This window comes from Cimex lectularius, unplaced genomic scaffold, assembly GCF_000648675.2.
Source record: "Cimex lectularius strain Harlan isolate CLEC.00 unplaced genomic scaffold, Clec_2.1 scaffold85, whole genome shotgun sequence".
In the NCBI taxonomy this organism is placed as follows: domain Eukaryota; kingdom Metazoa; phylum Arthropoda; class Insecta; order Hemiptera; family Cimicidae; genus Cimex; species Cimex lectularius.
Window position 1 is genome coordinate 788,533 of NW_019392718.1, and position 25,466 is coordinate 813,998.

At 33.4% G+C, this 25,466-nt stretch overlaps 1 protein-coding gene across 6 annotated transcripts in view; it reads right to left on the reverse strand.

Moving 5' to 3' along the window:
* Nucleotides 1–25,466, reverse strand: part of LOC106668989 (diuretic hormone receptor-like) — a 288,654-nt gene that overhangs the window by 167,212 nt on the left and 95,976 nt on the right. For all 6 annotated transcript variants that reach the window (XM_014398227.2, XM_014398242.2, XM_014398218.2 and 3 more), the window contains one exon: nucleotides 21,910–21,938. The gene's annotated coding sequence lies outside the window, so the exon portion shown is untranslated. The remainder of the gene's footprint in view (nucleotides 1–21,909; nucleotides 21,939–25,466) is intronic.

Consider the following 25,466-nt stretch of genomic DNA (forward strand, 5'->3'; position numbering starts at 1 on the left):
AGATTATTAAAAAAACTTTTATATAGAGCTGGGAAATGACCGTAACTGAGTTATTTTAAATGAGAATCCCGGTTTTTTTTTGGTTTTTTTTTTGTATAATTCGATTTGAAAGCTTATTTTATGCCACTTTTACTGAAAAGAAAATGTTTATAATATCTATCCTTTCTGAGGTATGCCCGACGGAAGACGAGTGAGGGGGGGTTTGCTTTTTGCAACAACAAAATGGCCCACCCCCTTTAGTTCGAAAACAATTAACTTTACCAAAAATGGTCTTATACAAACTCCAAGTTAATTTTGACTAGGAATCGCTTGGTGGTTACAGATTTAACATAACTTTTTCATCTAGCTAAGAAAGGACACAATTGAATTTTTAAAAAATTAAATTAAATTTTAATCAATTTTAAATGATAATCCCATATTTTTATTGTAGAATTCGATTCTAGAGCTTATTTTATTGCAAGAAACATTTTGATGGATCGAGCATGCCCGACGTAAGACGCAATTAACTTGGGGTTTGTAGAAGACCATTTTTTACTAAAGTTAATCGTTGTGCATATATTTAAAGAATATTATATGTCGGCTGATCCAGAATTGTAATTAATATAAGAAAATAATCCTAGTAATCTTGTATTAATGAAATTTTATACTATATGTACAATAAGTTATAAAATGCAAACACTTCCAGTAAGGTAGGCAAAAAATATGTTTGTTGCAAACCTAGTACGGATTCATTTGAAACGCTTTTTAAAACTTTTGAATACCACATTTTATGAAAAAAATTGTTTGGCTCTAAAGCGAGAAAATAATCAATCTGCGGGTTAGCAAATTCGAGCTATCTATTGAAATATAATACGTAATTATGTTGAGGCCGAGCGGCTTAGCAAAGGCCAATTATTTCTTATATAAAAAATTTCATATTTGTTTTTTTCCTCACCCCAAAATCTGTGGGATACAGGTTTTTGTAAATTAATGTAAAACAATCATAATCTAAATGTCTGCAATATTTTTCCCAAATCACCAAAACCGTTTTAATATTGGAATGATTCCATCGATTCGTAGGAAATCTTAAAGGAGTTTAGAACCTACAACCAACAAGGAATGGCACAAACCGGGTTTCAGTAAATAAATTAGGATCGGAGATTTAAAAAAAAATAAAACTAAGTGTTTTTCTGATTTCATCCATTATTTCTCACTTACACTTACGTGAGCTCTTAACATTTCTGACACCGGCTAGATGACGAAAAAATACTGCTTTCAAACAGTTGTAATATCCCAGTTATCGTATAAAATCCAAACGTGTTATGACTTTTCAAGTGGAACACCTGGCATCGTAGCAAAAATTGCCCCGGCTGTTATAGCCCAAAAACGTCTATATTTTGTCTGGTATAAAAACTTGTTTTTAAGGTAGTTAAAAGGTGATTTAAAAAAATTCAAAGTGTTTTTTTTTTTCAAAAGCATTTTTTTTTACATATAAAGGATATTTTAGTTTTTAAAAATTGTTATATACCTAATCTTTTTCAAACCACTATAGCATATTTTCGTTTTATCAAAGATTGATATTTTACAACATATGCAACTGCCCGTTGGCCTGAAATCTAATATTTTTCAACCTATTATTACCATAAAATTTGCGATCCCTTGTCAGTAGAACAACCTTAAGCAGACAGGACATTACCATCTAAAAATAAACTTACAAAAAAAGAAATGAACCCGCAGGCTGTGTGTGCAGAAAACTCTTTGATGTTTTTTTTTTAATCTATAAACAGATAAAAATGAAACGATTTATCAACAAAACCCTAAGTTATGATAATTAGAATCTTATCAAAAGGTATAATCGATGAGAGGTACACCGAAAACGAGGAATCTACAAGGGCGATAAGCCCAAATGGCTGCTGTGCCAGGGATTTGAACCAGCTCACATTAGACCGTTTTATAATTTAAAAAAAATATAAAATGCTGATTGTTTCTATTTGGACTTCACTGCATAACATACCAAATCATCTGCCTAATTAACTTCATTTAAAACAACTATAAATTTACGCAATTTAAAATTTTAGATGTAAAATCTAAAATAACTCAGTAGTATTTTTGTTATCCTAGATTGTTGATTTATACAGTAATATTTTCATATTCTGAAAATATTTGAATCAGTTTTAATCGTTTTTCTTGTTTTACCAGATATTTCGCCAAAACTAAATTGCAATCACTCTAATAAAATCGACCCAAAACATTCAAAAAGATGTTTACTTCATAAAATGCATTTATTTCATTTTCTATCTCACAAACGAGCGATGATAATGCTTCAATGAAAGGTCCAGCTTATAACTGGAAATAGATAATAACAATCACTATTAAAACAGATATTACAGAGATTACAATTAGTCGAAATGCGGAACAGATAAGGATTAGCCGGCTTGTGAAGTCTCTGAAATTACAAGATGGTAAATTGTAAAATTGTGAAGCGCTTGTTAAAAAAAACGGTAACACAGTAACTCAATGTAACAAAGAAAAAACATAATGATTATTCGAAGATCGTGAGATGCGGTCTGGTGTGAGGTAGGTTTTAGAAAAAGATTTTCTTTATCGTGCCAACGTTTCGATCTTTATTGAGATCATCTTCAGGGCCTGAATTTACAAATTTTGTTTAAATTTAACAAATACATGTAGGATGCGGAAAAAAATTAAATTCTTTTTTTTATATATTCAATCAAAGTATTTTTACTCACTCAAAGTGTTTGTTTTCTGTGTAATTGTGTCATTCTTGTGTGCCGTATAGAGATATTGCTGTTTTATGTTTATATACGTTGGGTTTTGAAGGGGTAGGGAAGGAAGTCGGGTTAGAAAGACAGTTTTATATGAGGAGTCGGCTTCTTGTAACAAACCCAAACGAAATCCTACAGCACTGGCCAGTCATTATATTGAACACCAACTCATCACGACACACAAGAATGACATAATTACGCAGAAAACAAACACTTGGAGTCAGTAATAATAAAGTAAAAAATACTTTGATTGAATATATAAAAAAAATTTGCATTGTATAAATTCAATTTTTTTCCACATCCTACATGTATTTGTTAAATTTAAACAATTTGTAAATCCCAGGCCCTGAAGATGATCTCTATAAAGAGAGATACGTTGGCACGATAAAGAAACATGTTTTTGTAAAACCTACATCACAAGACCGCATCTCACGATCTCCGAGTAATAATTGACTAACGGTCACTAAACACCAAAAAAAAAAAAAATACTATATCATGTAAACACAATACTACTAATATACTTCAACGTTATCAGATAGCAAGAGCACAAACTTGTTGACTATGTGGTCAATTTAAGATCAAACATTTTGCAGTATTAAAAGAGGCTTTAATAAAAATCAGTGATAAATAAAACTCGGTTTAGGCAACTGCCGAGGGCAGCCGTTTTTTCGGGGATACTTTGCAAGATTTACCGTCCTAATTTAAATATTTAAACATAGTTTCTTAGCCTCGAATTATTTATGGCATGTAAACAAATCATTTTTACCCTTGCCACCACTGTATATTTTTATTCGCACTCTCCCTCTAAATTTTTCCTCTAAAGAACGCATGTACGCAAAGCCTGATTTACTTGCTGTAAGCTATTCTGGGATAAGAGGAATTTTAAAAATCTTGAGTATCAAGGTAATTTTTAATCATTTTTCCATTTCTAAGCTCTATGTTAATTACCATATCGCTAGTTGTCGGCCCATAATTAATAATATAAATACTTTATCTACTATGATTACTGGAAAAACCTGTCAGTTTAACAACCAAGAAAATTCTCTATAGAAGAACATTAAACAAATATTCCAGAATTCGTTTTTAATTTTATCATTGTGATCAAACACAGTGTACAATTAAGATTTTAAGATTGGACATTACGAGATGCACATTAGTATTTTTTAAACTGACTGTTTTCTTCCGATATTTATATTAATTGAAATTTGAAACGCACTCGTATTTCCTTAAAAATGTTGGAATCCACTTTTTCATTTAACGATCGCCGGAACAGGCGATCTGAAACCGTTGGAATATCCCTTTTCAACTAGCTCCCTAAAGGGTAGTTCAATTGGGGGGGGGGGGATTTTTAGCTTGCAATTAAACGACTTAGCTCAGCGTCCAGCTACTCGTTATTCAAAGGTTCAAAAACCAAAACTTTTCCGAGATCCAATTGATACTTTCGACCATCGACCCCTGGAAATGGCGACTAATAATTTAAAAAAAATAACGTCGGAATTAATAATAAAAATTAATTGAACCTTGTAAACCTCTCGAAATGTACCAACCCTGTCACGGGATATTGTTGTTTCCCGGTTACGAAATTGGGCAGGACGGCCATTAAGCAAGATAGAAATTGGATCGACCAAACCATTTCTTTATAATTTGTTTTCAAAGTGACCAAATAACGAACCATTTGTTAAAGGATTACTGATGGGACGAGTACCAAAATCAACACGCAGTGTCTGATTCTATCAAAGGCTGGCGTACAACGTTATTTAGCCATAATTTATTCCACAAACATTTTCATAATTATAATTTATAACACGAAAAACTATAAACGCTAACAGATCTCCAGTCGTTTAAGACATCAGGAAAAATAGGTGAGACGGCTAAAATTGTGTGCAGTATATATTGTAGGTCAATGTGTGGACAATGATGAAATTTTTATAACTGTGTCCCTAATCTGTAATAAAGAGAGGTGGGAAAGATTAACGCGTTTGATGTTCAACTCCAGTCGCTACCATCTGTGTTTCGATAGATTGGAGGTCGATATTTTATGTCAATGTTTGGTCAAGAATGAAATGTTTACAATTGTCAAATATTGTTCTCAATCTGTAATTTGGTGAGGCGGCAAAATCGCCACGTTTGAGCTAATGCCCAGTCATCATCACCTGGATTTCGAAGGATTCAAAGTCAATAATTTAGGTCAATATGTGGCCAAGAATGACAAGCTTACCACTGTAAGATATGTTCCTAATTTGAATCAGGTGAGGCGGCAAAATTGCCGCGTTTGAGCGCCCAGTCATCATCATCTGGATTTTGAAGGATTGAGAGTCAATACTTAAGATCAACATGTCACGGTCTTGTTTTGAATGATAGAGATCGATATGTGGCCAACAATGACATGCTTACCACTGTCAAATACTGCTCCTAATTTGAATCAGGTGAGGCGGCAAAATTGCCGCGTTTGAGCGCCCAGTCATCATCATCTGGATTTCAAAGAATTCAAAGTCAATGCTTTACGTCAATATGTCACCGTCTTGTTTTCAACGATTAGAGATCCATATGTGATCAAGAATTAAATTTTTACAACTGTCCAATATTTTATTGACCTATAATAAAGTAATTAGCCTGTAATAAAAAAAGGTTTTCTTGGCTCAAGTCACAGGGAATTGGTGAGGCGGCAAAACTTGTCGCCTTTGAGCTATTTATTTATCCAGTCACGATAATTTAAAGTTTAGAGGACAATATTTTATGTTTATATGTAGTCTATTATGAATGTTTACACCTATCAAATACGTTTTCTAATATGTAATTAGGTGAGGCGGCAAAAATCACGGTTTTCAACTCATACCTCAGTCGCCATCCTATGCTTTTTATTTTCAAAGACTTAGAAGAAAATTTTGTACATCAATACGTCGTCAATAATGAAATGTTAGCTACTATCTAATACTTTTTCTAATCTATATCTGGTGAAGCAGTACAAATTACATCGTTTAAGGTAACAGCTGCCGCCTTCTCGGTCTGTGTGATTTTTATGAAGTCAAATCTCTTTTATAATGGGATGGTTTCATGTATCGTTATTTGTCGGTGTCTTTGGTGGATTAGGCCTATTTTTGTCGTTCTGGTCCTTTTCCTTTTTAATTTGTACAGGTTTTGAATGGTTTAAACGATGTAAATGCGTATTGTTTGTTTATTTCTAAGTAGTCGAGTATATTCACGTTTCGTCCTTTTTGTATACTTTGAGCTTGTATTTTTTATGCTTGACTTTATTGTTGAGAGCTGGGTATTCTGTGGGTAGATGGTGTTGGGGTTTGGGTGACCGGTTCCAATTTTTTTTGTAAGAAATTTGGGCGGTAAACCTTTCCCCGGCGGTTGCCGGAACTGTAGATTCAGAATGTCCTTTGTTAGTGAATTACAAAAACCAAAAAAATTGTTTGCGTTGGTTCACAAATAAAGTGTGTATTAAGAAAAAAAAGATTTGTATACAAAATAATTAATAAACAATATTACTTCTCAGTTAAAAATTATAATAAAACAAAAAAAGCTCTTTCGGTTACTGTCTGATAATAAAAATAAATAAATAAATAAAACAAGGCAAAATAAACTGTAAAGTCTTTCCTGATTAATCAAGAAGATGCGTGCGTGCTTGCGTGCGAGCGGGCGTGCGTAAATCTCAAAAGGACGCTGGATCGGCAGGCAGTAACGCTGGATCACAACTGACCTCATCCCGTTCCCAATCCGCTGGATCACAACTGACCTCATCCCGTTCCCAATCCGCTGGATCACAACAGACCTCATCCCGTTCCCAATCGCTTGCGCGTTCACAGTTCGGACCCGTGTTTACAGTCCGAGCATTAACAGTTCATAAACACAGAGTTCTTATCGCGTTCTGGCCGCTTTTCCATTTTTAACGTTTTTAAACTAAAACGAACTGCTATGATTTATTAAATAATTAACAATGACTTCGTAAACAAAAAAATAATAAAACGAATGAACTTATTCAAACCCGAACAGATGGGTAGTTAAATTTTCCTTCATTTGGCGTGAACAATCTTATTTATTATCTTATTTTCTTTATTAATATTTTCCTTTTTTTATTTGTCTGTTATTTTTTGTCCTGTCTGTCTGAAATATTTGTCTCCCCATTCTCATGTTAAGGCTATGTTAAGGCTTATATGCCACTTTTCTCAATGTTGGTTGTTGTTTTTTTTTCGTAATTTTTCTAAAGGTATTTTATTTGCGCTTGTGTTGTAGCCGTAATTTGTTATTGTTGTTAGTACGTTTTTGTACTTTTCTTTTGTAAGTAGTACTGTTTCTACTCAATCTGTTATGTGCTTTAGTGCTTCCATTTTGGCGTGATTGTACATATATAATGTTGTCTTTATATCGAATTGTAGTTTCTTGTCATTTTTAGAGATTGCTCGGACTATGAAATTTATAGTGTTGTTGTTTTCTATTTCTTCCTTAAACTGTACGTTTTTGTGTAAGGAGTTTAGGTCTGTCAGTATATGGTTTATGTTGTTGTTGATGCTTACGTCTACTATAGCGACGAGTATGATATTGTTTTGTTGATATACTATAATATTTCAGATCAATATATGGTCAAGCAAGAAATGTTAGCACTGACAAATACTATTTTTAATCTGTAAGAAAATAAAAAGTCTTTAAACAAAATAATTAAAGCACTGTGATTTGTCGACGGAAGTCATGGGAATTTGGAGATACGACATAAATTATGTTGCTCCTATGTCTTTACACAAACGTTTTATCTTTCAATTTATGTGTAGAATCATGAACAGTATTAATGTTAAATAAATAACTTAACAGCTAATATTTTTCAACGTCAGTTGTAAGGATTGTAAGGAAATGGAGACAACGGAACCCATGTGAAATTTACTAGGTTGCTAGGATGGTCCGCGAACTTTGACAATAACCATTTTCTGATAACGAAATAGCCAATTCAGTCAATTACTGTTTCCACTCGGCCAACAATAGCTGATTCCCACAGTCACCACCACACTTTTTTATTTTTTTATGTAACCCTCCCCCCCACCAAATACATACGATGAAATGAAGAATGGAATCGTACTCTGGCTAATATACAAACTCATTTAAAACATCCATAATTTCTGACAACATACTCACAATATTGTCTAATTATTTGACGGGTATTTTGATCTGATGATCTCTTTCTCCTACCTACCTTCCTAAGTAAAATAATTAAAATAATAATAAATAATTAAAATAATAATAAAAATAGTGCCATCTGTTGTTTTTTTAATGTTTTTTATTTATTTATTTTTTTGGAAAATTGTAAAATTATAAGTTTCAAAATAACTTAAGCTTGGCTGGAAGTGTCGATCACACCTTATCGAAATTCTATCACCTCTGGTTCTACCATGTCTCGCTTATTATCATAAATCATGCCTGTTTTTAATAATTTCCGAAGTGTACTTACTTACTAATCGAATACTTAATAATGTAAGATGAGATCTAAGATTCTTTGTCACACACGTTATATTCATCATTTATCAATTCTGCGTTTTTCCCCGGAAGAACAACCTGACAATTTATCCCAAGCCGTTTATTAGACTTGCTGACGTGGTTTTGCAATCATGATGGGCACGTCGACATGTATTGTTACAGATTTTTGATGACTCGTGATATGTGTCACACATCCACTATCTAAGTGTTAGATTTTACATGGATCCACCTTTTTACGATTTCCATTGCTGTAACACTTTTTTAAACGTATTTTACACATGTCATGTAAATCGTTAAATAGTTAATTAATTATTAAAAGTTAATATGAAAAGGTAATACGAGAATCTTCTCTCTTTACAAGAGAGTTTTTCTTGCACCAAAAATGTACATCAGTGGGCGGTGATCTATCGCCAACTCAGATTTTTGGCAGAACGGATAATCTTTAAATTTTGTGCATCCAAAAATAATGGCGTAAGCTTCTCTTTGAATCGATGGATATGTTGGGCTGAATTCAGCACTTGCGACACTTAGGCGATTGGCCGTTCTCTTCAGGTAGTACATGGGACAAAAGAGCCCCAGTGTTTTTGACGTAGCATCCACTGTCAATCTCAATGGAAGCTTTTGATCAATAAGTGTAAGTACTGGGCGAGAGGTCAAAACCTGTTTAATCATCTTAAAGTTGTTCTCTTGCGAGGAGGGGGCACAACATATGAGTATGTAAATGTAAAGGTCAACCTTGTGCCCTTCTTCTAAATCTGCAAGAGTTAAAACGACTGGTAATCTACATTAATCTCGTCTTGATTATTTGCTCAATTAAACACTAGTATTTGGTGAGTTTGAGTTGCTTCCGTCTCAACGTTTAATATCGGCTGAGTACGTCGTACGTGATGTACCGGATGGTCCATCCTTGTTGGGATTCAATGGGACAAACCGCGTTGACGATGACAAGTCAACTTGATTTACATAATTCCACCGGCGCTATTGAAATTGCCACACGAAGACACCCGGCCTATAAACGAATACGTTCTACTGATCCCTGAATCATTGTTCGATCCTTTTCAGAAACGGAACGAAAAATAATCAAATATCTGAGCGTATCCCTAAACCTGTTTATAGTGCAGGTTTTAAAAATGTTTCAAAGCGTAAACAAATTATATAAATAAACTGTATAAACATCACGGTTATTTCTGTTATAGATGAAACTACAACTACTACTATAATTGAAAGCGAAAATTTACACGTGTATTTTTAAACTAGCCAACCTGTAAGACCCCGATTCTCGTCTTATCAACTGTTTCCTTAATTGGGGCTCGTTTTCTCTAAACTAAGCACTTCCAAATCCTACTTTGTTGTTTGGAGATCGATCCTCATTAGGGTAGAATCAATTTGTGTGATACATTTTAATTAATTTACCATTAATTAAAGCGGTTGTATTATCAAATGACATGCTTGTGAACGAGGTCTAAATTTATCGATTAAACGTAAAGATAAATATTATCAGAGCTGCCGTTTTAATAATTTAACCTTGTTTCGAATTCATCATCGCCGGTTGTTTTTTAACTTTTCATCCTGGTGTATTGTCCTCCGAAACCCACCAATATAGGCATAATCAAGAATTAGTTTATGGGCGGCAATCACGTGGTTTCCGAGAGTTTAATACATTCTAGCCTGTAACTAAACCCAATATAAATTCTATCATGTCCTTTCCGAACTATACAATATGCGACAATAATTCGTCCCACGGGTCGAAAATTAATAGAAGCCGGTTATACGCTATTATCCTCTGACAAAGGGGGAATGCGAGGTGATTTTTTTTCGGGAGAAACGGCTACATTGATGGCTCTTAAGAGCGGTCATAGAGAAAAAGTAGTTTTTTATTCAACAATATAATTTTTTTTAATTTTTGCCTGTACCTCACCAATGAAATTAAAAATTATTTACTAATCACCTCAGTGTCAGCAAGTTATGATATATACGTTTCGGTGACATTATCAGCATTGCACTTACAGTTGGTCAATTAGGAAAACATTGAGGTTGTTTCATTTTTAAACTTTTTTTTTTAATTTTTAAACTTACATAATTGTATTACAATTGTACATAAGTGTAAATTCTTAAAATAAATAAAAGCCTAATAATCAACTTAATGCAAAACCTTGGCCCGCAAACGGCAGAACCTCTTCAGAAAGGTAAAAACACGCCTAAAGGAGTAAGTGAAGAGGAACTGCGGAAATTACTGAACTGCCTAATCTACTCTTCGAGGCATGGAAACAAAGAGGGGTAAAATCTACAAACATATATCAGACCGCAGTGGAAGAAAAGGAGATTATAGTCACCGGTGATTCAAAAAAAAAAATCTAGAGAATGCATGTGTGGTGTTTAGTGACCGTTACTTGATGATTATTCGGAAATTGTGAGATGCAGTCTGGTGTGACGTAGGTTTTAGAAACACATTTTCTTTATCGTACCAACGTTTCGATCTTTATTGAGATCATCTTCAGATCAAAGTATTTGTTTTCCGTGTAGATGTGTCATTCTTGTCTGGGGCACTCTCAACCCGACAGACAGTGGAAGGAAGAAAAATAAGACATAATTACTAACTTAAATTAAATAATGTGTATATACTCACTCACTCTCACTCTCTCTCTTTCTCTTTCTCTTTCTCTTTCTCTCTCTCACTCTCTCTCTCTCTCTCTCTCTCTCTCTCTCTCTCTCTCTCTCTCTCTCTCTCTCTCTCTCTCTCTCTCCCTTTCTCCCTTTCTCTTATAGAATGTTCTCTCACAATTTTAAATTCGTATTATTAGTTTATTTCTATTTAATTGAAAATCGTTTTAATTTTTTAGAGTTATTTTATTTGTTGCCATACAGTTACTTATGTTCAAATAGCATGCGAAAATAAAACTTATTTATAATTATAGAATGAAAAAAAAGTTTTGTCTTTCTACACACGCAAGTGTTAAAAGTCTAAAATCTACGTTTATTGATTGAAAAAAGGACAATATTTTTCCATCCGCTGTCTCTACTTCCGTTAGCAATGTAGCTAGGCTAATTAGACAAATATTGATTAAGCCCATGAATGTCCAGACAGGAGATTGTCAAAGACCTAACTTTAGAGGTTGTTACTTTAAATTAAACGGAGGCTGGGTGAGACAGGTCTTCTATTGTTCCTCCCTTTGGCTTTATCATTTTCAGGCGATTGACTTCAAAAGGTATCTTAAATTGAATGGTGCCGAGGAGAGGAAAAAACTTAAAAAGTTGCCTTTTATAAGTTTGCCATTTGTTGCTATCTGTTGACACCGAATAACTTTTTTACCCTCTTATCATTCCCGTCGAATCGTGCAGAAAGAAGTAACACCTTTTTTCAAAAACGGCAACAAATATTTGGAAGATATCTCTAGTTCGAATATGTCCGTGTTGTACAAACCCTGGGCCGTACCCTCGAAGAATTTAATATCGTGTGAATTTTCTGCGACGCCCTCTTTCCCAACCGCCTAAAAACAATATCTCAACCGATTTACCTAAGTCCAGAACCAACACCTCAATCTTCTTGGCATTTTCGTTCAATTCTTTAACGTCAAATTACAAAAATAATCTGAGAGAAAGTATACCGACCCACAAACACATTATAAATCAACAGATATATAAATAAACTTTAACTGACGCAAGTGTAAAAAAACCTTCTATTTTTAAAATATTTAAAATAGTAACTGTTAACTGTCGATAAACTACTGAGTAAGAGGATTAGTTTACGGTCCACCTGTGCTTGCTGTCGACCTAGAACTACACACATGTGAAGAGATGCTGTTTCATTATAAAACCATTTTTAAACCGTAGCTTTTAATATTCAAAGTAAATCCTTTTTGATTTTTTTCCGTTCCGGATGCCTTAGTAAAATCTTCCCCGGTTGGCAAAAAGACTATTAAAAAATTTATCCAGAAGGAAAACCTGGAATTTCAAACGATTGGCCCAAGATTACTAGGGTTGTCTATTATCTCGGAACAAACTGGATTATGTATTTAATTTTCTTCGAAACAAGAAAACAAATTGAAAGAGAATTACTAACACAATTACCGTTTGTATACATTTGCATTGAAATGTACTGTAAAATTCTGTCTATCTTTAAGTAATTGTTATTAATAAAACTAAGACAATTCAGAAAATACTTAAGACTAAAACCTGAGCAGGTATAAATTAGTAATATTGTATACTTGGCGTCAAAGCCACGATTGTCATTATTGCTGTTAATCCAAATTAAATATAGAGAGCAATTATATTTAAAAATGAATTATTTCTTTGTAAAATATGATAAATCACAAGAAAAAGCATTTGATCTCCCAGGTGAATAGTAATTTTTTTACCTAGGAAAAATTTTATCGTAACTTTGTATATTTATTTATTGAGGTGACTTACTTAAAAAAATGGGCCGTAAAAGAAAATAGTCAGGTAGCATTAGGGTTATAAGCACGGAGAGGAGGCAAGACGCTTGAAATGTTCATCCCACAAAAAGGTTATCTTGCAGCTTTGCCATAATAAGAATAAATTTTTTTAAAGGTTAAATGAGGTCTATCGGGATGTATGGTCAGACATCGTCTTTTCGTTTAGGTCTATCGGGTCTTTAGTTTATTATTCTCGTTTGAGTCATAAAACAAGAATTACTCTTTATTCTTATAAAGCAAAGCTGCAAGAAAACCCTTTGGCATCTATGCTCTCCCTGCTTATATCCTGACGTGGCGCCATAATTGGGTGGTCATTGATTTTACACTATACTAGATAGCATGTGTGTAATTTTTTTCGAGGGTTCACAACAGCAGAGGTTATATCTACCCAGTGTGCCAGTGTTTTTGAAAAAAAGCGCATTTGTAAGTATGTCGGGTTCGAATGCAGGGCCGCTGAATTCGAACCGGGGACCTTCATCTTACAGTGATGAGCGCCGTGTCAAAGGCCTAAACCTTGCGGTCATCGACGCCCCATGTGAGGGTTTTTTCTGGTTCATTTGGGAAGTCAAACATCAAGAAAACCAACGTTCTTGCCTCTCTATGTCTTTAACCGTCATTTAACCCTAAAAAAATTTATTCTTATTATGGCAAAGCTGCAAGACAACCTTTTTGTGGGATGAACATTTCAAGCGTCTTGCCTCCTCTCCGTGCTTATAATCCTAATGCTACCTGACTATTTTCTTTTACGGCCCATTTTTTTAAGTACGTCACCTCAATAAATAAATATACAAAGTTACGATAAAATTTTTCCTAGGTAAAAATATTACTATTTACCTGGGAGATCAAATGTTAGCAGGGAGAGGCAGGTACGTTGTGTTGTCTTGCAGCACTAGAATGTTATTTTATCATATACGTTCTAGATTACGTCAGCCCAAATAGACTAGAATATATTTTATTTTATAATCTCTAACGTTCTATCGAGTATAAACTACAGATTCAACAGTTCTGACCAAAAAAAAGTATATAGCCCTAAGCTGGAAGAGACAAGAAGTTTAATTACCCAGAAGGTTCAGGATTCAGCACAAATGCACCAGAAAATTGTATATATTATTTATATGACATATTTTATAACATATTAGTTATTTAAAACAATAAAATTGGCTAAAGTTTGTAGTAAATTTCCATCTTTTTCCATTAAGAGCTATTTATTTTAAAGTTTTGCAACAACCTTTCGTTTATAAAGTGCAAAGTGCACATTTAATAGCCATAGGAAGAAAAGGGCAAAGATAGTGCTGAATCAAGGTAATAAGTAAGGAGAGGCGAGAACCTTAGCTATCTTTTTAGTTTTACCTCAGCACAAATGCACTAGAATATCATATATTATACCTACTCTCTAACGAGCATAAAATATAATGCTTAGATCAATATCCACGGCCAGAAAATGGCATAGATTTTATGTTTTTAACTCATGATAAATATTTTAACATTCGAAGAAGACAGAAATTTAAGAACCACCCAAGTTTTCTCCTAGAGTCAGAAGTTTGTCTCTTTACCAATATAATTATACTTGGAAAGAATTGTTCATAAATAGCTAGAAAGCTAGGATTGCTACTCTCATCTTATTTGCTAAATTTCAATACTGAAAAGAAGTGAAAAGATGAAAGAATAGTCTTTCAACCTTCAGGATTACAAATCTATTACATGTTAGTTATTTAAAACAATTAACTTGGCTAAACATCTGGTCAATTTTTTACCATTAAGAACTATTTATCTAAAAGTTTGCAACTGTTTTAGAAACAAATTCTGAATGAAAACCCTTCAAGGAAGAAGTTATCAAGCGCACGGGCTTATTGAGACAAAAGCGGTGAAAAGCTCGACATTACAATGGCAACCCTTATCACTTTTATAACAGCAATAAAAAGCAATTTCTTCTCTGGGATGTTAAATGCCCGGGTAAGTTCCTAGAAGTGGCACAGACCGACTTGCTAACAGGATGGTGGGATCTTAGGTTAGATAGGGCGTGAAATGAAAGTCTCGAGGTTACTCTTCTTCAGGCACAAAATGGGGCAAAACAATTGTCATCTGGCCACAATTGGGCAATTTTCCTCTTAGAACGAGTTACGCTATTGATTTTTTTAATATGTAAAGAATGCGGGTTGTTATTGATATAGCATGTTGTTTATGTAACCCAAAAATAAAAGAGGTAAAAAAATGTTGGTGTCTGTGTTCAACATGGCGGAATGACAGGAAAGAGTACAGAAAAGAATGAGTGTTAACAAATTGTTTTCGAAACATCTACTAAATCTTTGTGTCTTAGGCTAAAGCATTTCTAACCTGGTCGAATTTGAATTTCGACTGCGCCTATTCCATCCATTTCAGTTATTTTAACTTTGCCGAAAATTTTGATCTGGCCAGCATTACTTACATGATTTCCTTTCAACTGCCCGATGAAAGCTCAGTTTTTGAAACACTGCCTTTTAACATAGGTTCTTTCCTCAAATTAACCCTTTTTTCGCATCAAATGAACTGTTGTTATTTATTTCAAATAAATTCTTATTAATTTCAGATTAGTTTTGTTTGATTTCAATTTTTTCCCTTTTCTCAAAACATGTCAATTACTTTATATCTTTAAAATTTAATTTTTATATCATTTTAATTTTTCTTCTAATTAAGTGATCTTTAAAATTACAAAAGCCCAACTATTTTACATACATTTTTTCTGCGAATTAACTATGTTTCCTTTCAAATTAACCCTACCTAATTTGAAATTAATATTATTTAACTTCAAATTTAACTTTTTAACTTCAAATTAGCCCATTTTTAAGTTCAAATTAGCTCTTTTTAATTTTTCTATCCCTCTCCTTATAAACATTCCAATCATTTAATATTGTTTTAAATTCTCAAATTAAAATAAGAATGCTTTACTTAATATTTAATTGTACATATTTTTTATTTTAATTCTAATCAATTTTTATGTGCCCGTTTTCATAAATTCCCAATTATTTTTACAGCTTTTTACTGGCGAATTAACCCTTTTTCGTGTCAAATTAATCTTAACTAATTTGAAATTAACCATTTTATTTCAAGACAGATAAAAACTGGCATTGATCCCTAGTCCACGACGGCCGGGTCGTGAAGGGAAAGGGCCATACCTACCACAACACGCGTAGGTCATACTAGGCTTCTATTTGGGCACTTTCTGGCTGGAAAGTCGGTGGCCATTATGTACGGAAAGATTAAGCGTTGGATATATTTTACAGTCCAAAAAAATAGAAACCTACAAGAGTTGGTATGTGATGATGCGAATGTAAATTATTGACTGAAATTCGAGATATTGAATACTCTGGGGTGAGAGTGTATTGACTAAAAAGTGAAAGTAATTTATTAGCGTGAATGGAGGATTTAAACCCCCGTGTGGAATATCAGTACTCTGGGGGAGTGAATGTGATCAGACTTGTCTTATTATAGGAGGTGAAAGGATATCATCTGAATATCCAATAACACAACGCCGGACGTGCACATCCGGCTACCTAGCTGGAGGGTTGGGTCATGTTTTCGGGTGCGTTGTCTGCCGGCTCTTCACTGTGGCATTGCGAGGGGTTCTTCAACGCACCGGGGGCAGTGTGAAAACCTTTATCTGCTATGTGTTTGTGTTTTTGTTCTTTTAATAATTGACCTGAGCTACCTTCGAGAGATTATCAAATTAAGAAAACAGGAGACAATGTATGAGAAATCAGTGACAAAGATGTACGAAGGAAAAAAACGCAAGAATTTTCCGTTTAAAGGGGTTGTTTTTAATTTATTATAGTATGCCGCGTTTCAAAACACTTGACTAACCAAACAGATAAGCAGCTTTACACTTAGATTGCACCAGAAAATTGACCATCTACTCACACTGTCCATAGGAATATTTAATTATTCGGGGATGGTCTTCTTGAGATGTGCTGTTCAGGGTCAAAGCTATATCGGAATAGCAGGCGAAAATAGGCAGGCCGTCTGACAGGTGAGAAGGGATTCAGCTATGTTTAAAAACAACATTACAGTAGATAAAGCAAAATTTTTGCATTTGAACAATAATAATAATTGGGCCGTAAGAATCTCTATATATGAAAAATACTTATAATTAAAATTAAAAATGATAAAAATTAAATATAAAAACTAATGAGTCTTCGAGAAATCTGAGAATTGTGGTTTCTTAAGAGCTCTTTTATATTTTACAAAACCGGTACAGAAAAACAAATATGGAAAAAAAATATGTTACAAAATCGTGTATTTGTGCTTTAATGGCACGTTTGTTATTTTGAGAAATATACTTCCATGCAAGTTTTAAAAAAAGTGAAATTTATCAATGATTGCAGAATTGTATTTAGACAAAACCTACTTTTTGTTATTCAACTATGTACCTTGTTTGTTTTTAAGTTCAACAATATCTGAATAATGCGTTATCTCTTTTAACCGGCCGAATGATATGTTAATAAATTTTTATAATAGAATATATAAGTGGGAATTCGACGTCGTGGGAAATTCGTGAAATGAAAGGTATTGAGCTTTCATAGTCGAATGATGCTGAGCCACCCGACCGTGTAAACCCCAGGATTCGGATATAATTCGCGGAATACCAACCACTATAGGGGCTTCGAAAACCATATTAACCCGTCACCATAGAAAATATGACGTTCGTCATATCCCCTGATGCTTCAGCATTTCTTAGTATAGCAGTGTCTGCCAAACTTGTCCTAGAAGTTTAAATAATTATTTTTATCGAGAAGGATCCGTACTTTAAAAAAAGGTACCTAAGCTAAAGCTTTTCTCACCTTCATTTAGTTCAGAGATGAGTTGACTATTGACTGTTAAATTATTCGACAGAAGATCCTCATGACTGAGCATAAATATAAACTAAATATTTTGTCACTATCTGAAAAAAATAGTCTCCAAATTCAAAAAAGGACCATTTACCGAAGGCTTGGTAAAAATTTAAACTAACCAACTAAAAATCATTATTAGTGCACCAAACCATGTCCTTGCACTGGAATCACCATATACAAATGCCTGCATTAAAACGTCGAGCAAAAAAAATACCAGAAACCGATAACATGTATTGACACAGAGGATATTGGCAGGAAAGAACGGAATCATCGTTTTGTCTCGACCTGTTTATAGCCCCGACGTCTCACCATCTGTCGATGAATTTTTGTCTAACCTGAGACAGATTAACATCTACATAATGTGAAATTTGGTTTATTAATCTGGTGATATTTTTTAATTAAAACCGTATAAATATCTGATTACTTTTTTTTCTAAAGATTTGTCCCGATCAATTAGCAATTTTATATGACTTACAAAAAATGTAAATATAATTAATAGCGTCATCAATTATTTACACGTTGAACGCCAATACTCTTTCGGTAATGTTTGCGAGACCAGTTAGATAAAATCGAACACCAATGATAATGAAACATGCAACAGTTATTTATACATAAAATAGTAAATATTTACTGTTTTTTTCACTTGTAACTAACAATTTGCCTAGATCTGATATCTTTCAGAGCACGTGTACAAAGTAAAAGCTAAATTAAATTAGAAACTGATAATATATTCATAGATAAGAAGGATTTCGCAAATACCGCTTCTACTAAATGAAAAATGACCTTTTTGGTAGTAAATTAGAAAATTTTTGAGTCCCATCAATGTAGGCAGTCTGAACTAAATAGAATAAGAAAAAAAACTCTGTACTAAATGCTTATCTTATCCATTTTGTTTTCATTTATACTTTATTAAATTATCTGTTGTTTTGAAGTGTCAGACGTTTAAAACCCATTAACCAACTTACTATTGAAACAGATTTACAAAACAAAACCTTGTCTTCAGAAGATTTTTTTTATTTATTAATGATTGAAATAAAAAGAGAAAACCATATCAGTTATTAATAAATTCTCCTCCCTTGTTATCTTCTGAAAGAACATTTGTAAAACAATTTATATTTTTAAAAAACTCGGATAACGTTGAGGAGAGAGCCTTGATCTTGTGATAACCTAATCTTCCTGGGATTCTATAATTAAATATTTAATATTTCAATGAAGGAACAATTTAATTATCTTGGATTCTGACATTGTTTTTATATGTTTCAATTAGAAAACAGGAGAAAATTATCAAAAAAATATTTAAAATGTGAGAAATATTTTTTTTTATAATATACTTTTATTTTGTGTATATTGTGTAAATCTCGGTAAAAAAAATAAAATGTATAAAGTAAAATTTAGAAAGACTATTAACCAAACTATTTAATGTACTTTACTTTATAATTAAAACTTTAAAAAATAATTAAACTATTGCATAGTTGAAAGTTTTGATAGGCTAAAGAAAATTAAGTCTAACATTGAATTAAGTAACTAATGGCTCTCATTCTATAAATTATTGTAGATCATGATGAGGGTTCAAGTTGAAAGAGAAATTAAAGTAATTGTATCTAAATGGCACAAAGCTAACTTTTCCCATCTTGGAAAGGAGATTTTTATCTTACATCCAGAATTCAGGCGTATCTTATCTTAGGTAAAATAATAAATCGACTGATTTATAATAACCTTAAAATACGTGCACAACAAAGGTAGAAAATTAATCATTATAAAAATTATGTATGACTTCGATCCTAGGGCCCGTTGACAAAAAAGTTCAGCTACATGTGTAATAGTAGTCCACTAAGTGCAGTGAAATTGTGTGATCACCTGCATGGAAGATTAATTTTGTATGTATTTAACACCTCTAAGAGTATAGGAATCGAAGGAAGGATATTTTTATAAGAAGTAAAAAAGATTTTGAATTCACATTTATTCCTGTATTCAAGAAATATGGCTATTCCTTAAACTTTTTAAAAAGGGAAATGAAGTATACCTCGGGTTGAGGGGTACAATCCAATTCATTAGTTATTCCAATTTTCAATCATCCACCTTTCCAGCAGAAATGCTTAATCACAAAGTTTAAACCCACAAACAGCACTGTTGCTTATACCTCTCCTTCCCTGGAGAAATGCAGGATTGCCATGTTTAGATGTCATTATGTTCGTATGAGAACTCATATTTTATTAATATCGCTCTCTTACACTTTGATTTGGTATTTTAAGCAAAATAGCAGCGATGTTTTTTACTTAAGGAGGTTCACATTGTTAAAAGTTTATGCACAATTGATAATGCTTAGCTAAGAAGAAAACATACTAGTCTGGTTCTTATTAATTCCAAGAAAATATAAATACATTAGACACACGAGTTGATGAAAGAACAAAAAACAAGTTTTTTGTTGTTGTTGTTCGTTTTTTAAGTATTTTAAAAAGTTGATCCGTCATATAAATTACACTTACACGATTGGAAAGGATCAATAGATTAAATTAATCAGATCGACAAATGCACACACAGTTAATCAGGACATAATTATAATGGTTACGACGATTATTTGAGAGCAAAAATATTGCACAAAACTAGCACATTGGAATAAGATACTTGAAGCTATTCCAAAAATATGTAATAAAAGGTAATGTTCAACCTGCAATTTTGGGCACAGTCAAGAATCGACAGAACAAAACTGTAAATATTTACCTCTTAATTTTTAGAGCAAAAATTTATTACCTCATCAAATCTATAATTTTCATAAGGGTATTATTGATATCACATAATGGAGAAAATAAATCTAACGAAAAGCGTACAGGTAAACTTAAAAGTATTTATCCTAGTTAGTATAAATAGAACCAAATTGCCTATCAGAAACCTTGTGTGTTCTTTTTGACTTTTCATGGATAAATGACTGCCTTGGGATCAAAACATAAAACAGAAAAGACGTGAAACAATCCGACGATAGAAATTACTGAAAAGACTACTTGACGTACTTTCAAAATTAGTCAATGAAAACAAATTCGTAATTTACAAGACATAAGACTTTTCTAGTCGTACGGCTGTGAAGGTGTGGGTCTGAGTTAATGATTCTAAATTCCAACGTCTCCAATCAATTTAGGAGAAAATTCACCGTCAACATACAAATGTTCCTTTTTATGTTTCAAATCATCCTATTCATAACAACCTTCACATCCCCTTCGTACATGACCTCATCAAAACCCGCTATAAAAAATTTCATAAATAACTAAGTAGCCATAATAATCTAGTACGACTGTTATCACTTCCAACCCTACCAGAAAATTCGCCAAGAGCATTGGAGCGAAATGGCGACTTTCTCAGTGATTGACAAAAGACGAGGTTTCAGTGTGGAGGGGTGTTGCCTCTGAACAACTTCGTCACTCAAACGGCACATATACTAGCACAATATTAGTAGATGTAAATAACAAATAAGTGTAATTAAAAACAATTTGTTTCTAAGAAAATCGTAAAAAAATCGTGCAAATTTGTTGAAAATAAACGAAGCTATGTTTGTTTAAAGTTTTTCACGTGAAATGTTACGATTATTTTTATTTTATTCCAAAACGAGTTTAAAAAAAAACTTATGTATTGAATTCACTAGTTTTCGTTGAACAATTAAATCTTTCAATTAATTAAGCTTTTTAGTTGAGATAAAAAAGTTAGTGTCACGAGCGGGGAAAAAGGAGGGAAAATTCAAAAGGTGGGGCTGAGGTGGGAAGTTGGTGCCCGAGTGGATCGAAGCCAAGCTCAAGTGGTAGAGTAGCAGCGTATCTAGCCAAAGGTCGTAGGTTCGAATCCCGCTCGTCACACTGACTTTTTATCTCAACCAATTATTATGTATATTATTTTAGTGTGAAAAACGCCAATAGAGGTGACTAATGAATTATCATAATTTATGGGCAATATTAATTATTCAAATTACTTGGAAGTAAGATAAAATATTATCTAAAATGAAACTTCCTTAGTCACATTAGTACAGGATTGTCACCATTCTATATGATCTTTTTTTTCTAAGTATCAAAAAAAATTGTATAACAATATAATGCATGTAAAAATATCACCTCATCATAAAAAATCGATTTTTTTTTCTGAAGTACCTATTGAAAAATATCTGCTCGAGTATCAGGCCCGCCGAACCTGATTTGCGCCTATTCTGAAAAAGTCAACGACTCCGGGGTCGTTTAAGAATTGTAAGATTTATAAGGGCACAGAGAATTGCAGAAGAAACTGTGTTGACGAGCAACCTGGCGTGGAAACGGGAAATACTGAGAAATTCCTCTAACATAAATCTAATTTTTTTTTGTAAATTAAAAACAAAACAATAACATTTCCATTAAATTTACTTACATCAAAATCAGTATGTCTTCTCTCCTCACCTGAAACAAAATAAAAAAATTAAACTATTGTTCTTTCGCATATACATCACTACAATCAAAATATATATGATCCAGAAAACATCCTTTGCAACATCCTACAAAGTCTTAAGAGATTATAAAGAAGAAAAAGAAATCGGAAGAAATCAAGGTAGTATCAAGTACAACGATATGGTATACAGATATAGCTGAAATATTGGGATATTGATGCAAAATAAATTCAGGTTTTCCTTTTCTCTTCACTTTTAGTACCAATTGTGTAAATAAAACTAATTCATTATTCTAAGTGATATACATAATTTAAAGCTTATTTATCTCAGTTTCTTTCTCTTACAATCAATTTAGTAAAAACATTTAATTCAGTCTATCCACTGCCTTCAAACAAATTGATGTCTAGGAGCGAATTTCGACAAATTTATTTCTATCAGTTTAAATCTCGGTGAAGTGCAGCACAAACCGCTCGTAACATTAATGGCATTTGCGGGCAAGAAACCATATATCAATCCACGGTGCAGCGTCGGTTTCAAAAATTCCGTAATGGAGATTATGACCTCACGAGCAAAGAAGGTGGCCGTCCTTCTGCTTTTGACAACGACCGGTTAAAGGCTAAAATTGAAGCTGACCCCACAAAAACTACCCGGGAAATGGTGGAAGAACTTGCTGTTGACCAATCCACAGTCGTTCGCCATCTGGAAGCTATTGGGGAAGAAAAGAAGCTCGCCAAGTCGCTTCCGTATGAGCTGAACGACCGCCAAAAGGATCGCAGGTATGAAATATGTTCAATGCTTTCTATATGCAACAAAAAGTATCCATTTCTCAGTCGTGTGACGAAAAATGGATACTAAACGACAATAGACGGCGTTCTAGACAGTGGCCGGATAAGAGTGAAAAACCAGGGCATTTCCCAGAACCAAGCTTACATAAAACATTATGGTAACTGTTGGTCTCATTACAGGACTCACACAGCTTCCTCAATCCGGGTGAAATCATCACTAAAGTACTGTAATGAAGTTGTACGTACCGATATGGCCAGCATTAAACAATCGGAAGGGGCCTGGAACAATATATTTGGATTACGAGGCATTACCACATCCTCCATCTTTTTCCTGCAGATTATAACTTTTTTAAACTCTCAACAACTTTTTGTGCGAGAAACGATTCAGAACCCAGTGTGACATTGAAAATGCATTTCGTGTGTTCGTCGATTCCGGAGACCATAGTTTCTACTCTTCAGTGATTACTGCATTGGTTGTGCATGGCAAAAACGTATAGATAATAATTGAAGTTATTTCTAATAAATATATTTTGTTGAACTTAAATTGTAGCTTGTTTTCAGTGAACATCAAAACCCCGCATTATTGTTGCATCAATCAAATACATCCTTGCGTCATAAAAATCTTAAAAGAGGGTACACTGCCAAAAAGACCCTGAAGACAGCCAAGCAGCATAAAAGCACTAGCACGTAAAAAGGTAACATTTAAAATAGTCAGTGAATTCATCCAAATTCTCCAAAATATGAGAAAACACAACAGCCAGACCGCATGATGGTTGCCAATTAACCATAAAATGTAATGTAATCCACTATTTTCATCCAGACCATTAGGTACATGTGCCAAAGTAAGAATCACAAATCGTCGTACCTTATCCCCTAGGATCAGCAAACGTTGTAAAATCGGTCGCGATTTGTAATGCAAATTTCCCTACTCCGTTTTCTCGGGGAATTTACAACGGGGACACTGTTTATGACGGCGACATCCTGTGATGGATATCCCGCCCAGCGGCTAGAATTTACTACGAGAAAACCTCCCTTCTATTAAAGCCAAGTGATTTAGGCTATTAATTTTCAGAAAGAATGCCCCCTAGTAATTAGTCCCAGTCTAATTAATTAAAACTGCAAGTCCCCCGACCGTTCCCGAGGTTTTTTTAATATAAAACCGTCCCGTTTTACCGTTTAAAATAAAAAATAAGTATACATTCGATTCATTAATATCTTTTAACAAATCTTTTAATTTGTTTACTAAGTAATTATATCAAGCTTATATAATATAAAGTAGAAAATAGTTCACACGCCTACAAAGAATAAATATAATTTTTTCAGAAGAATAATTTTGTATTAGATTAAAAAAATAATTAATACTTTAAGTTATTCACAATTTTACAAACCACACTACAAAGTTATTGTTTCGTTGTATCTTAACTGCTGAATATATCAGGTATGCCTAAGTTCATGCTCCCAGAGTTTGTAAATATGAAACAGATAAATCTTGAAGATCAAGATAGCTTGTATTATTATAATATTCCCATATATTTATCCTAGCAGGATAATGTCATGGTTTATTATTATTATCATGACGGTTGTTGCGGTGGGGTTTGTCTTCCTATTATGATAATTACGACTTTAATTGCTTAAGCTAAGAGGTTCAAGTTAGAGAATATCATTGTTATTTCGATTGATATAGTTATTCCTGAGATTAGAATTACAAAGAATGAAAAGTATAATAGTAACTGGCTTAAGGTTAATTTTGATGGGGGGGAGGGATTTATCTTGTGCTTTTGTCTAATCCGTAACTCGTTTGCCAAGCAGGCCATTTTCGGTTCCAAACCCGGAGCTGCTCATGGAATTTTAGTTCAGAATAGTATGAAAACATTTTGTAAAGTGTGTTGACCTTTCGTCTGCATAGTCAGCGGATATTTGGACCTTAAGACTCTTATGACCGGAATTACTTACTGTTTACATAATTGCGGGGACAGCGGTGGCCAAGTGGTTAGGCGTCCGACTCGAATTGACCAAGCATTCACAACAGAACCACGATATCAATTTTAATTTAATATATGATTTTGGGATGTCTACACAATTTTTTAAGCGTGATCATTTTCAGGTCATCGATTTCGTGTTACCGGATAGTGCGCAAGGGGTTAGCTTAATAGTGATAGGGTTATTTATAGTGTTAGTGTTGAAGTTGTTGTTTTTAGAGAAGGTATAAATAAAGATTCCAAACCATTTCCTCCCTGCGACCTGTCTAGGTCTATTGTAGAACAACTGGGTTAGATTTGGAATGGTTACGTTAGGCAACGGTATGCTTGGTTCAGCGGTAGGTTAGGTTTACGTTAAGAAAGAGGGTTAAGAGGGTGGTGATTTGTTCATTAGTTGAACTTTGATATTAAAATTAGGTTAGGGTTAGGTAGGGTTGTTTTTCTCCCTTCACCATTCCTGCCGTTCCTTTGGGTAACCCTATCGGCGAACTCGCAATTAAAAAATATATATAAAGGAATTAAAAAAAGAAGAATAATAACAACTTTCCTATTTATTAGCATAGTGGCTAGGGGTTAGGAAGGGATAAGGGAAAAATATTAACATATATTTTTTAATGAAACATTAAAAGGTTACCTAGATGTTTTCTTCTAGTTTCTGTACATTCTTCAGTTATAGACAATTACATTTAGAAATAAATTACAAACCCATACAAATATGTAAAATACAAGACAAAAAACCTACATTCACTTTTCTTTAAAACAACAATCCCGTTTGCC